Source organism: Phocoena sinus, chromosome 2 (assembly GCF_008692025.1).
Source record: "Phocoena sinus isolate mPhoSin1 chromosome 2, mPhoSin1.pri, whole genome shotgun sequence".
In the NCBI taxonomy this organism is placed as follows: domain Eukaryota; kingdom Metazoa; phylum Chordata; class Mammalia; order Artiodactyla; family Phocoenidae; genus Phocoena; species Phocoena sinus.
Window position 1 is genome coordinate 147,822,398 of NC_045764.1, and position 14,073 is coordinate 147,836,470.

Here is a 14,073-nt window from a genome sequence, read left to right on the forward strand (position 1 = left end):
TCAGGATATATGTGTGTGTGAGAGTATGTGTAATTAACACAAATTATTTGCTTCGAGGATTCTTTCAAGCTTTTTGACCCTGTTTTACTTTCTGCAGACACTGTCATTGCTATAGGAAATCATCTAAGTTCCATGACTTTCAATCCCACCTGTTTTATATCTGCAGCCCTCATTTCTCCCTCAAAGGACTGAGATGAACATACAGCTTCCCAACACACATGTCAAAACAACACGGCCCCGGACTGAGTGCTGGTCTCCAGCACACCTGTTGCATCTCATTGTTTTTCACCTTGGTAAATGGTACTATCCTTTTTCCTCGTTTTCAAGGTTAGAATCATTCTTGACTCCTCTCTTTTTCTCACAATCTTTATCCAACCTGTCAGCAAGTCTTATCAGCTAAATCATATCCTGAAGTCAACCACTGCTTATTACTCTCACCTCTATCGCTCTAATCCAAGACAAAACACCATCCTCCCTTGCCATGCTGGTTTACTACAGCAGCCACAGTCCCTGTGCTTCCTCCTTCATAGTCTATTCTAAACACAGCAGCTAGAATTTAAATAATAAACATGATTGTGTTATTCTCCTACTCAAAGCCCCCCAACAGCTTTCCATTGCACTTAAAATAACATCCAAAGTATCAGGGCCTCAAGGTCTGCTGTGATCTGAACCCCAGGCATTTCTCTGAACATATCTCCTCCTCTTTTTTTAAAAAAAATGTATTGCAGTATAGTTGATTTACAATGTTGTGTTAGTTTCAGTTCTACAGTAAAGTGAATCTGTTTTACATATCCATACATCCACTCTTTTTTAAATTCTTTTCCCATATAGGCCGTTACAGAGTATTGAGTAGCATTCCCTGTGCTACTTATTAGTTATCTATTTTATATATAGTAGTGTGTCCTTCTACTCTTTCTTCCTTGTATATTCTGCTGTTCTTTAACATGCCAAGCTCATTCTCACCTCAGAGCCTTTGCAGAAGCTGTTGCTTCTGTCTCAGAAGGATTTAACCTAGATATCTGCATGGCTTGCCTCCCCCACCTTCAGTCTATGCTCAAATATCGCTTATCATAAAAGCCTTCTGTAACCTCCTGCTCTAAAATAACGTTATCCAGCTTTATTTTCCTTATGACATTATCATTATCCGACAATACATTTATTCTATTCTTTCTTTCTCTTTTAACCTTCCGTACTACAACGTAAGCTCTACGAGGACAGGCTTTTCATCTGTTTTGTACATGGTATATTCCTAGCACCTAAACTGTGCCTGACATTTAGTGAGAACTCAGTAAATATTTGTTAAATGAAGTAAGAAACTCTCAAAACCATCCTAAGCAGTTGAGGTGATACACTTTAAGCACTAAATCACAAAAGCCTTATACCTTTCAAAATATTCTATGGCCTTAAAACTTAACAATTTTTTTTGGAATAATTTTTAGACTTACAGAGAAGTTACAATGATAGTACAGAGTGTTTACATATCCTTCACCCAGCTTTCCCTAATGTTAACATCTTACATAACCATGGTACATTTACCAAAGCTGAGGAATTAGCACAGCTGCAATACGGTTAACTGAACTATAGACTTCATTTAGGTGTCACCAGTTTTTCCACTAATGTCTCTGCTGTATTGCCGATCCAGTGCAGGATACCACATTGCACTTCGTCACCCAGTGTCTTTAGTTTCCTCCGATCTATGCCATTTTCTCTTTAGTCTCCTCCAATCTATCTCATTTTCTCTTTGTTGACCTTGACAGTTCTGAGCAGCACTGGTCAGGCATTTTGGAGAATGCACTACCATGCTCTTTTTATTTGTTTGCCACGAAAACCAATGTGATAGGAAACCAGCAAAAGGGAACCCCAGCACCCATTGAAAATTTTGCTATAGCTTACCTTCCGCGGGCTCCTATGAGAGCAGGAACTTATTCACATTAAGTAGGAGATTGTGGAGGCTAAGGGGATCAGGAGAGCAGGGATTAAGAACCAAGAAGCTTTTTACCAGAAGGTCCCAGCAGATTTTCCATCAAGTTCCATTGGTTATATAACATGGCCATAGAAATGGAATCACTATGATTAGCTTAATCCAATGAAGATTCACTCTGGTGAAAGTGGGACTGGGTCCTCCTCCCTGACTCATGCTACTAGAAGGGGGAGAAGCCAACAAAGATGAAGGAGGAAACTGAGGGGCATCAGGGATGGGGACCGGGCAGGGAATGGGTTTGGTAGCCAACAAACAATGTCTGTTACAGAGTCTATTTTTATATTCTGTGTACCAGTAACGTTTGAATGGGTAATGGCCTCCTAGGAGAATAACATATCAGAAGTGCGATACTTATCAAAAGATGGCTGGTGTGGATAAACAAACTGGTATATCTATACAATGAAACACTACGGGCACTCAAAATGAATGGACTGCTGGTACATGCAACATCACAGATGAATCTCAAAGGCATTATGCCAACCAAAAGAAGCCTGACAAACAACTGTGTACTGTATGTTTTCAATTATATGACATTCTAGAAAAGGCACAATCATAGGGACAGAAGACAGGTAAGTGGCTGTGCAGTGAGGGTGGAGGGAGGTGATTGGATGCAAAGGGGTATGAGGGAACTTTGGGGCTGATGAAAATGTTCTACAGATTAAAGAGAAAACAATTATTGGGTCTTGGGTGATGGCATGAAAAGGGACAAAAGGACATGACATTGCGGGAAAGTTCTTTTCGAGCATAGGGTACAGTTCTGTTGTCTTGAGAAGGAGTCATCGACCTAGGCTTTGGTTTGGGCAAATGGTGCAAATTTCATTTCTGTGTTCTTTGGAACATCAGTTAGGAGTTGGCAAACACAAGACTGTGCAGAGGGCTGAGAATACCCTATGAGCTGAGCTCTGGTTCTTAACTATTTGCAAAAGCTCATAAATTAATTAAAATACAGTTCTATTAGGACGAAAGCTTTGCCACGTTTTACAGAGAGTGTTATGTGTTCAGTTTCACAGAGGGTTTTACAGAGGGTGTTATGTGTTCAATCTGTTTGTAACTGACAGATTTTGCCTCAATAAAGGAATTTTCTAGTAGAGGTACATCCCTGACTATTTACCATGGTCCTAATCAAACATGCCTGTAACTGGTTATCAAAAACCGAGGGAATCCCAGAACCTAGGAATTCAGGGGGACAGGGTAGAGGTGAGGAACAGATATCTTTGGCTGAGGTGACGTGTCCAATATTTCAAGGCACATCACACAAACAGCTGCCTATTCTGTGATGATTCTAACCACAAGATCCTGGATGGCAGTGCCTGAAATAATGCCTAGGACGTGATCTGATGAAGAAGCTTGGTCTGAAAAATTGGTGTGAAGAGAATCCCACGGTTCGTTTGGGGCTGGTGTAGGTTTTTTTTTTTTTTGCGGTACGCGGGCCTCTCACTGTTGTGGCCTCTCCTGTTGTGGAGCGCAGGCTCCGGACGCGCAGGCTCAGTGGCCATGGCTCACAGGCCTAGCCGCTCCGCGGCATGTAGGATCCTCCCGGACCGGGGCACGAACCCGTGTCCCCTGCATCGGCAGGCGGACTCTCAACCACTGCGCCACCGGGGAGGACCTTGGTGTAGGTTTTTAAAAACTTGTTATTGTTGATGTAAATTTTCTCCCATGTGCACTGGTTGTACACATACATATTCCTGCATCTTGATTTTTAAGCACTGGGATTTTGTAAATATGCATTCCAATCTGAGTAACGTTACTCCTGAGTTTCAAAACATTACCATTACAGCCCCAAGATATAAACACATCCATGCCCAGACACGTGATTTTCAAAGCTGCAAATTAAGTACTAAACCGTATTAACTGTGCTGGAAAGAGAAAAAAATCCCCTTTATATTGTACTTAGCTTGCCTGTCATAGACCCCTCCTGAGAAGGAGGTTATGCAATTAGTAGTAACAGAAATGCTGGGCAGGCTACGGGTTGGTCACAAGTTGTTGGAGGATGTCATGGAGAAGATGTGACCTCCGGTTGACTTCTGAGCTGAACCTGGGCAATCAGAGGCCCCTCACTGCCTCCCCATCGTTGGAATGTACATTCTGACCACATTCTCACAGTGTTCCAAGACCGTCGCCTTGACTGAGGCAAGGTGCTGTTGAGACCATCTGGAGGGTATACATGACTAAACCCAGGTAAGGCCTCTGTGTAATCTTTCAAGATTCTGGCCAGGGCGTGGAAATCTACTTGCCTTACAGCTGCCCAAGGCAAGCCTCTTATGTAAGTTCCCTTGCTTGTTAAAACTGCCACCTGCCAGTCTGGAGGGGTCTGTCTCTTTCTTCAGTCTCTTCCTGTCTTCCGCCTATGGTGCCAGTTTTCAAACCAACGCAAATATTTGTTCAAAGGCAGATTCCCAGGTCCCATCACTAGAAATTTCAACTCAGCAGATCTGAGGAGGTACTTGAGAATCTTTACTGCTAAGTTTTAATAAGTACCGCAGGTGATACAGATGCTGTGGCCTTCAAGAAAGACCCTTTTGAGAAAGACCTCTTTCTAAAATATCTAAACAGGAAATTAATTTTCTTTCAGGCTTTAACAGGGGGAAAAACCTAACTCAGAATCTTTTTTTCCTTTTATTGCCAAAGTGCAAAGAAAACAGCTCTTAATTCTCAGAAAAAAAGACAACATTAAAGAGCGAGAAAAAGGAAAGGTGGGGGCTTGAGGAAAAGCAGCATCGGCTGTCAAGTGTCACAATTTCACAGTCCTGGAAAATAGGCCACACGATACCAGACTCCTTATCCTCCCCAAATCCACTGCCATAGACTCATGCACCAAATGCATTGATACTAACCATATTTTCCTACCTTCTCCTGCCAATACAATTATTGAAACGAAATTGTCAACTCATTTTCATTCTTCTGTTCAACTTGTCACGCAGTTTGAGAGCTATACCACAATCAATTCTATTACATACTTTTCTGCAACTCCTGATTATGAGTCAGGAGTTGATAATGAAGTAATAAAAGGATTCAAGATTTTAACTATAAACTTATTTTATTTTATACTTTAGATGAGTTTTGGGAAAGACCCTTATATGCAGCACGCCCTTAAGAAATAACTGCTGAGTGAATGGATGAAACGTTGGGCTGAATCACATTGTATATACTCCCGAAGTAGTAGACCAAATCATATTTTCAATACAGCTCACAGGGAGTTGATTCTTAAAGAAAACCCATGGTGAACATTTTTTGAAAAGAGAAGATGGTTTTTTGGGTAATGTATCTTTTTTAAAAATCTTCTATTTTGAAATCATTTTAAATTACAAAAAAGTTGCAAGAATAGTTCAAAGAGCTCCCGTATACCCTTCGAGTTGTTAACATTTCTGAACCATCTGAGATTAAGTTGCAGATGTGATGCCCGTTTGCCCCCTCATACTTCAGTGTGTACTTTCTAAAAATGAGGAAACTCTCCTAAATAAAGTACAATCTCAACATCAGGAAAATAACATTGATCCAATTTAATTCAACAGAATGCATTGAAGTTTCTCTGATTATGCCATTAATGTCATTTATAGATCTTGGATTCCATTCAAGATCATCTCCTGCATTTAGCTGTCCCTTTAGCATCCTCTAATCTGGAACAATCTTTACTTTAAAGATTATATATTGTATCAGGATACAACACAAGGGTGATTTTTCCCATTACTGTTCTTTATTTTGCCGGTTGATTAAGATGGTATCTCCCAAGTATTATAGCTGTGATTGTTAATTAATAAGTATGTTGTGTTTATTAATAAATAATAATATATTAATGAGAATTAATGAATTTTTTAGGCACATGCTTTGAGACTATAAATATCCTGTCCCTCATCAAACTTTTACCCACTAATTTTAGTATCCATTGATGATTCTGACCTGAATCAATTATTATGATAATGGTTGCAAAATGGTGGTTTTCTAATTCTACCTTTCTTTCTTTGTCTATTTTTTGCATTCTACCAGCAGAACTTCCTTTCTCTCTCTTTTTTTTTCTCTTTTTCTGTCAGCATGGACTTGTTGATTCCTATTTTACGCGAAGGTTGCAACCTGCTGCTGTCGTTATTTACTCTGATGCTTAAATGGTCCTAGATTTGGCCTGTGGGAACCCCTTCAAACTGGCTCCTATATTCTTTTGACATAACTCCATAATTCTTTAAGTACCTTCTTATTTTTTTGCTCAACCAAGTCCAGTTTCACCCACTACACATGGAGCCATAGTTCCTCTTGGTGGAGAATGGTATTTAGAAACAAATCTGAGTTCTAAGTGTGTTCACTGTACTGGGTGCTATTGCTTTCAGGATTTCTTGGTGGACAGAGCTAGGAAATATATCAATGTATATATACACATACATAAGTATATATGTCTTTCTATCTACCTAAATTAAAAATCATTTCATACTATCACCTCTATTTTCAAGCCACTTCACTGAGTTTCTTCTAATCTTTCCCCTTTTTATATCTGTAATTCCCTCCTCCAACAGTGAGAAACCTGCCTCTCAATATCCTTGATATATTTACTTTTTGCTCAGTTTCCCAGTATGTAAACCAATCTCTTGGCCATGCCAGGAAAAAGTGTGGTCTGTCCCTATTAAGTTAGTTATTTTTATCATTATATATAAATTATATTTATAATATAAATATATAAATTATATAAATAAAAATTATATATCATTATTAAAATATGTGTAGTATGTATATATGTGTATTGTGTGATACATATGTACATATGTGTAATCAAACATTTTATGAAAAATCAGATATTTTCCATACATATATAAGAAATTATATTCAAGTCCTTTGTCTATTTTTTTTTTTTTTTTTTTTTTTTTTTTTTTTTGGCGGTACGCGAGCCTCTCACTGCTGTGGCCTCTGCCGTTGTGGGAGCACAGGCTCCAGACGTGCAGGCTCAGCGGCCATGGCTCACGGGCCCAGCCCCTCCGCAGCATGTGGGATCTTCCCGGACCAGGGCACGAACCTGCGTCCCCTGCATCAGCAGGCGGATTCTCAACCACTGCGCCACCAGGGAAGCCCCTTTGTCTATTTTTTAATCAGACTTTTTTTGCTATTGAGTTGTATGAGTTCTTATATATTTTGAATATTAACTTTTTATCAGATAGCTGGTTTGAAAATATTTTCTGTCATTCTGTAGGTTGCTTTTTCATTTTGCTGATGGTTTCTTTTGCTGTGTAGAAGCTTTTTAGTTTGATGTAGTCTCACCTATTTATTTTTGCTTTGTTGCTTGTGCTTTTGGCATCAGATTAAAAAATTGTTGCCAAGACAAATGTCAAAGAGATTTTCCTTATGTTTTCTTCTAGTAGTTTTACAGTTTGGGGTCTTACATTTAAGTCTTCAATCCATCTGGAGTTAATTTTTGTGAGTGATGTAAGATAGGGGTCCAATTTCATTCTTTTGCTTATGAATATCCAGTTTTCGATAAACACCATTTATTGAAGGGACTATCCTTCCCTTACTGAGTGTTCTTGGCTCCCTTGTTAAATATTAGTTGACTGTATATGCATGGGTTTATTTCTGGGCTCTCTATTCTGTTCCATTGGTCTCTTTTTCAGTTTTTACACTGGTATTATACTGTCTTGATTACTATAGCTTTTTAATCTAATTTGAAATCAGGTATTGTGACATCTCCAGCTTTGTGTTTCTTGCTCCAGACTGCTTTGGCTATTCAGGGTCTTTTGTGAGTCAATATAAATTTTAGGGTTTTGTTTCTATTTCTGTGAAAAATGCCATTGGAATTTTGAAAGGGATTGCATGAAATCTATAAATGACTTTGGGTAGTACAAATATTTTAACAATATCAATTTATCCAATCCATGAACTCGGGATATCTTTCCATTTATTTATGTCATCTTCAATTTCTTTCTTCAATATCTTGTAATTGTCAGTATACAGATCTTTCACCTCCTTGGTTAAATTTATTCCTAATTATTTTTATTATTTTTGATGCTACTGTATTAAGGGAAGTCCACAGAAAGGCCTTTCTTCAGATACACCTGGATCCCTTTGCTCATACTTCCATGTGGTTGTTCCCTCATGCCTGACCCTCAAGAAGCTGCTGGTCTCAGATATACAGAGCTCCCCACAGAGGAAGAGCCCCCTGTCACCCCCTATTTCTCAGTAAGCAGCCTATACTCTAAGGGTGGGGCCACAGCCAGCTTCTCAGCCACACTTAAGCCAGATGCTAAACCTGGGGAAGGAAAGACTTTACATTTCAACTTAATAAGTGAAATAACTGGGGAATTTATTGAAATTATATTTTACTCACTAGGTTGGGTGTGGTTTCTTTCGGTTGCATGTTTTTCTCTAGTTCTCAAGGACTTAGCCCACGGTAATACACATATCTTGTGCACTGTTAGGCCGGGGGCCTGGATGGCAGAGACTGTTCTGCCACCCATTTCTAGTGCTTAGCAGAGGGTCTAACACAAGGTATATGCTAATTATTGTTTATTGGATGAAAGAATGAATACATCCATTAATCAATGTAGAATGGTGGGAAAGGAGATGTATGTTGGGAACGAGACCTTAGATTTCCACCTCTGTACCCATATGGATGAAGGGAGTCCAGGTTATCCATCCTTAATGGAAACCAGATATTTATTTGCAAGGTTTTTTTTTTTTTTTCCTGGTGACGCAATACAATATAAGAATAAATCTTGGATTTATCCTTGATGTTGATAACATTGGTATTGCACATCAGTCCCATGGTTACCGTCCAGCACCAACAATCTTGTTCTATTTCCACCTGCAGCTTCCTGAATCCTTAACTAAGCATCAAATTTCAAAGCTCCCACATTAAAGAAGGCCGTGAATTCAAGTTACCCTTTCTCATTTTCTGTCTCCTACTTTTTTACTTCTTCTCCAAGATTATTTGCAGAGTTAAATTTTCTTGAAAGTTCTTTTGTGGTGTACTCGATAAGAAGGCTCATAAAACACTCCAAATACAGCATGTGGTGTAAATGTTGAAACAATAAAAATGACGAGGTAACACTATCCCTGAGGATCGCGGTGGTCCGTTTTAATTTAGAGGGCGCCAGCTACACGTCAGCGAGGGATTCAAGAACTACCGGGCAATCCACTCCGGACCAGGAATCCCCAAGACAACCCTGACGCCACCAAAGTTTCCAGTCGCAGCCAGCTCTCGGAATTGACGGAAGGAGCCTCCGCCCCGCTGAGCCGCTCTGCCAGTTTTCTCGCCGGAGCTCAAGTGTCAGGAATTTCTAGTTTTTTCCCCCCCCTTTCTCGGGCAAATCTCCATCTGCACCTTCCGCGACGCTGGGAACAGGTGAGCCAGGCAGCGGTGCCCTTAGGCCGCGCTCAGGTGCCTCGGCCCCGCCCGGGCCGCCGCCCCGCCCCGCCCCGCGCCTGTCGGGGCCCAGGTGCGGGAGCCCAGGTGCGCGCGGCGCCAGCTGCAGCTTCGCTCGACACCCGACAGCGGGCGCCGCTGCGGCAGCTCCCGAGCGGCGGAGCTGAGCGCCTTCGCGACTTGGGGCAGCTCCTGCGCTCGGCCCTGCTCGGCGGCTAGAGCTCCTCCCGGGCGCCGGGTTCCCGAAGCTGCGGGAGCAGGCGGGCGGGCGCCGAGGGGGCGGACCGAGCTTTACGGACCCCGCCGGCCTGGGGCGACAGAGGCGGGCGAGCGGGGAGCGCCCAGGAGCGCGGAGAGCGGGGCCATCCCCCAGCGCGCTGGAGACATCCGACCGACCTGCGCCCTTGACACCATGCGACCCACCGCGCCTCCGCGCCGGCCTCGGGCTTCGCGGTCCGCTCGCTGAGACCCCGCGCTCTCCACCGCGGAAATTCGGGAAGACCAGGCGAGACGTTGGAGAGCCGCGCGGAGACTAACCCAGGCGTCCCCTCCGCCCCCAAGAAGCTGCCGGCCCCTTGATCCCTGGGCTCCTCTAGCTTTACCATGAACCTGGCGCAAGCTTGGCTTTAGGAGAAATTCAGAAACCGGAGGGGGAGTCAACGCAATTCTTTGGTTGCTAAGGTAATTGTAGTTGTTACAGAAATGAGCAAGAAACAAATGGGGGAAAAGATGTTTTAAAACGGTATGCCCTTCACCCTTGCAGTTCATGTGTGTTGATTTCATTTAATTTCCTGGGTGTAGATGCCTGTCCATTGCAGATACGTGACAGGTGTCGGTGTGTGTGTGTGTGTGTGTGTGTGTGCAGTTTGGGACTGTAGAGGCACGAGCTTACATAAGTGGTTAGGCAAGCTGGCGTGTGGAGTTGTGTGGGACGGGTGCAGGTCTGCATATAAATCATGTTCCTGGGTTTCTGGGTGTGAGGCGCTCACCGGCCGGCCGGGGCGAGCTGGCAGAGGGTACGTGCTTTTAGGTACTTCCAATCTTCTGATTCCGTGATCACAGGTAGGGCAGCTTTACCTCAAAAGCAGATGTTCATTAACTTTTTCTCTGAGTAAGCTCACCCATTTGTGGTTTGGAAGAAAAGCAAGCGACAGGCGAGGTGTGGAGGGCAGGGGTGGGTGGTGAGGTCTGTTGTTGGGGACTGCGGCAGGAAAGGGACGGGTGGGTATTTGCTCCGTGAGGATGACAACTGAAAGGGTTGTGTGAAGGACCGTGTTTACCGTCACTGTCAGGCTGCGTAAGAAGTGGCCCAGTGAGACAGGAAAGGAAAGTGACCCAGAAAATTTAATTTTGTTCAGAATGGAAGATGATGAATCTTTTACTTATTAGTTTTTATTTTGATGGAGTAGGAACGTTGTTTCCTTCTCTCCTGTTGAGACGAGTGGCATTTCCATGCTACAAAGCAGAGGGGGCTCATGAGAGATGGAAGAATAAGAAATGGGCTTATAAGTGTCCGGATGGAGTTAGAGTCTGAGCCACAGGTTTGTGTGTGTTGTCAAAAAGTGTTCAACTGAAAGGAAACTGTCAGATTTGGCTTAATAGGTAAGGCTTTTATGGATCAGTTTTCACAGGTAGATAGGTAATTATATGGAGTGGGCACTGGGGGGTTGGTGAGAAACTTTCTGTGAGTGGTATAGTCATTATATTCTTTCTTCTTCTTTTTTATTATTTTGTTATTTTTGTAATGGGTGGGACTGCCCTGTGGGAGAAAGCAAGTAGAGGACTGGGGGAAATTGGAGACGCTTCAGAGATTTACCTTTGTGAGGAAACGCTCACATGCTGAACAGCGAAAACCAAGATGGTAAATCTGTAAATTCTTTCTGCGTTCTCTGATATTACTAAGCTGAACTGTCGTGTAGATCTGGTGAGCTTATGTACTATAAATGTTGATGTATTACTATATATATATCTTTTACCCCAAATAATTTGTCCTTTTCTGAAAGTGTCTGAAAATTCTAGAAATGTCAGCTTCTGTGAGGTATTTTTCTGAAGTAGGTAGCCACTGGCGTTTTCTTTTCCGTAGTAATTACACTTGTTCTTAACTTTACTTCCCTGTCTCCTTTAAGAAACTTTAATTAACACGCGCTGAATTTATATTGCTGAGAGTTTCAGTAAAACAATGCTAGGTTTTCCTCCAGCGACAAATTTATCAAGTGAAGCATTGCAACAATGCTTTTGTGGCAGAAAGAGCTCTTTAAATGAGACAGTCCTTATTTATTTATTTATGATCTGTGGAATGAGATGGCCAACATAGATATTTTTTTTAATGAGCAAACATTTCTTGAGAAAGAAAAAAATTTTAAAGCATATTTCGGACAATGAAATTTGTCAGTAATTTTGGATGTCTTACTGTCCACAGGAACAGACTTTTATATAAAAATAGGATCATTTTCTTTCTTATTTCTCTGATATTCTCCCATGCATTTTATCCCCTGAACTCCTAAGACTTTGCTAGGAATTGCCAAACCTTCTGTATTGTGCCAGGGGTTCAACATCAGGGAGATATGAGTAAGGAGCTATGTGTCACATCAATGTTTTTCAAAAGAGATGCTCTCAGAGATCTCAATACTGGGATTAATTTTTCCTTTAGCTTCACAGTTAGCTCGTCTTAATTCATAGTGCTTTGAACCTAGGAAAGCATTTAACCTCTTCATTTTCAGTGCCAGCTGGATGGAATATATTTACCGAATTTCATCTTCATTGTAACATATGGCATGAGATAAATAATTACTACACACACACTATCCTGCTGTATGGAAAGAAAAAGAATTACAAAATAAACCTTTATGTTGCGTGATTATGGATGTAACATTTCAAATAAGTGGTTTTACTTTTTTCTTGATACCAAAGTAATAAATAGCCATTGGGAAAAATTCAGGAAAATACAAAGGAAAAAATGGAAGATCGTTTGTAATTCTCCCATAGAAGGTGAACCACTGTTGACATTTCCGCATACTATATATTTTTCTAGACTATATTCTGATCACATTATTCCTTGTATTTTTACCTTTCTCCCTATCCCGCCCCCCCCACCACCTGCAATTTTCAAATTGTAAATGAAACTTGGATGTGTGTTAAAGGTTTGGGAAATTACTGCTAGTTTGCTGGATGGCTTTGATAGATCAGGTTTTAATTTTTGTTAGTGGTCTTTATTTTCAAAGTGACCAGTTTCTCTGTTGTCTTTGAAAACCAGTGTTTGCACTTCGGATTGTCAAAACTTGGCTCGCCATAAGATTTAGGATTTAAAGCACCAGAAAAGAAGCAGAAAGAACCTTGGCCATGCAGGGCTGGGGGTGGTGGTGGGAGACCTGAGTTCTGGTTTCAGTTTCTCCACCAACTCCTCATGTGGCTTTTGGGCTCCGGGCCTGTTTCCTCAAAGGACAAATGACACTTTTAGATTTAGCTCAATAAGCTAACCACATACTTTTAGATTTAGCTCAATAAGCTAACCACATCCTTGTCGTTTTGACCTTTGATGAGGATGATCTTTGTTCGAAGCAGGTTTTTTCAAACACAGATGGCTGGGGGTTACCCCCAGAGTTTTGGACTCAGTTGGTCTGGAATGGGGCCTGAGCATTTATATTTCTAGCACGATGGTCCCGCTGATTCTGCTGGTCTGGGGACCACCCTGAGAACTAGATGGTAAGTTCCTTGGGGGCAGAAACACTGTTGCACTTTTCTTTGCATCCCTCTGCCCCATGCCTAGGAATGTAACTGCCAGTAAGTGCCCAGTAAACATTGTTCAAACTGCTATCAGTTTTCTCCATGGGGAAAAAAACTTTCCGAAGTGGTCAGGATAAAAGAGATCATCATCCATAATTTGGAACCATTAAATCTGTAATAAGAATAATAATCAGTCATGAAACCCAGTTCTTCCAACCGTAGAGACGGCAAAACTGCTCATAAGTAGGCAGATAAAGTGCACATTAAACCAAGTGAGTTACATTAAGTAACAACTCAGAGTAGGTGCTTGAGATGTTACAAACCAGGAAGCCTCTCCAATGCTTCCCAGCTGCCTCCCTGAGACCTGTAAGAGGCAATTCTTTTTCTACCACATGCACACTCCAGTAAGGGGGAGGAAATTCACTATTAATTATCCCAACTACCAAGGCAGCCCACAAAGCAAGCAGTGGCCCAGACTCCGCCCCCATCCCCCCAAAAGGCAGAACAGTGCTCCTTAGAGCATGCTGACCAGTCTCCGAGGGAGGACTGCATCTTATGACCCAGGAAACAAGGGAAGAGGGCGCGGAGTGAGTGCATTTGCTAGCTAGGAGGTTCCAGCTGGCTGAAACACCACAGTCAGAACTTGTTGGTCTTCCTTGTGTGGCTACTTTGTGGCTAGAAAATGAATCCCTTCCTTCCACTTTGGTGTTAGAAACACAGGGTGCAGAGGACACCCATTTTTATGATGGAAACTGAAAAATGTGTAAATATTTGAATATGAACAAAGTAGATGCTTCTGTGAGTGAGGCTATTCAAATGAGTTGTGGTGGAGACGCTGTCTGGGCTTTTCGAAATACTTTGGTAAAACCATCAAAGGAAAAAGCCACCTTCAAGTCTTGGCATGGTAGAGCTCCCTTGTCCACTGCTGTCTGCCCTACCCTTAGAGGCTATTTTCTTGCACAGGGGAAAGCACACGTTCATCAGAGGCTCCTGAGATGAGAGTGTCCTGTATGAACTTGGGTGGGTG

At 42.0% G+C, this 14,073-nt stretch overlaps 1 protein-coding gene across 1 annotated transcript in view; it reads left to right on the plus strand.

Moving 5' to 3' along the window:
* Positions 1-9,488: 9,488 nt before the first annotated feature.
* The window catches only part of RGS6 (regulator of G protein signaling 6), a 581,418-nt gene continuing 576,833 nt past the window's right edge, over positions 9,489-14,073 (plus strand). Inside the window, exon 1 of the mRNA XM_032624551.1 lies at positions 9,489-10,004. The gene's annotated coding sequence lies outside the window, so the exon portion shown is untranslated. The remainder of the gene's footprint in view (positions 10,005-14,073) is intronic.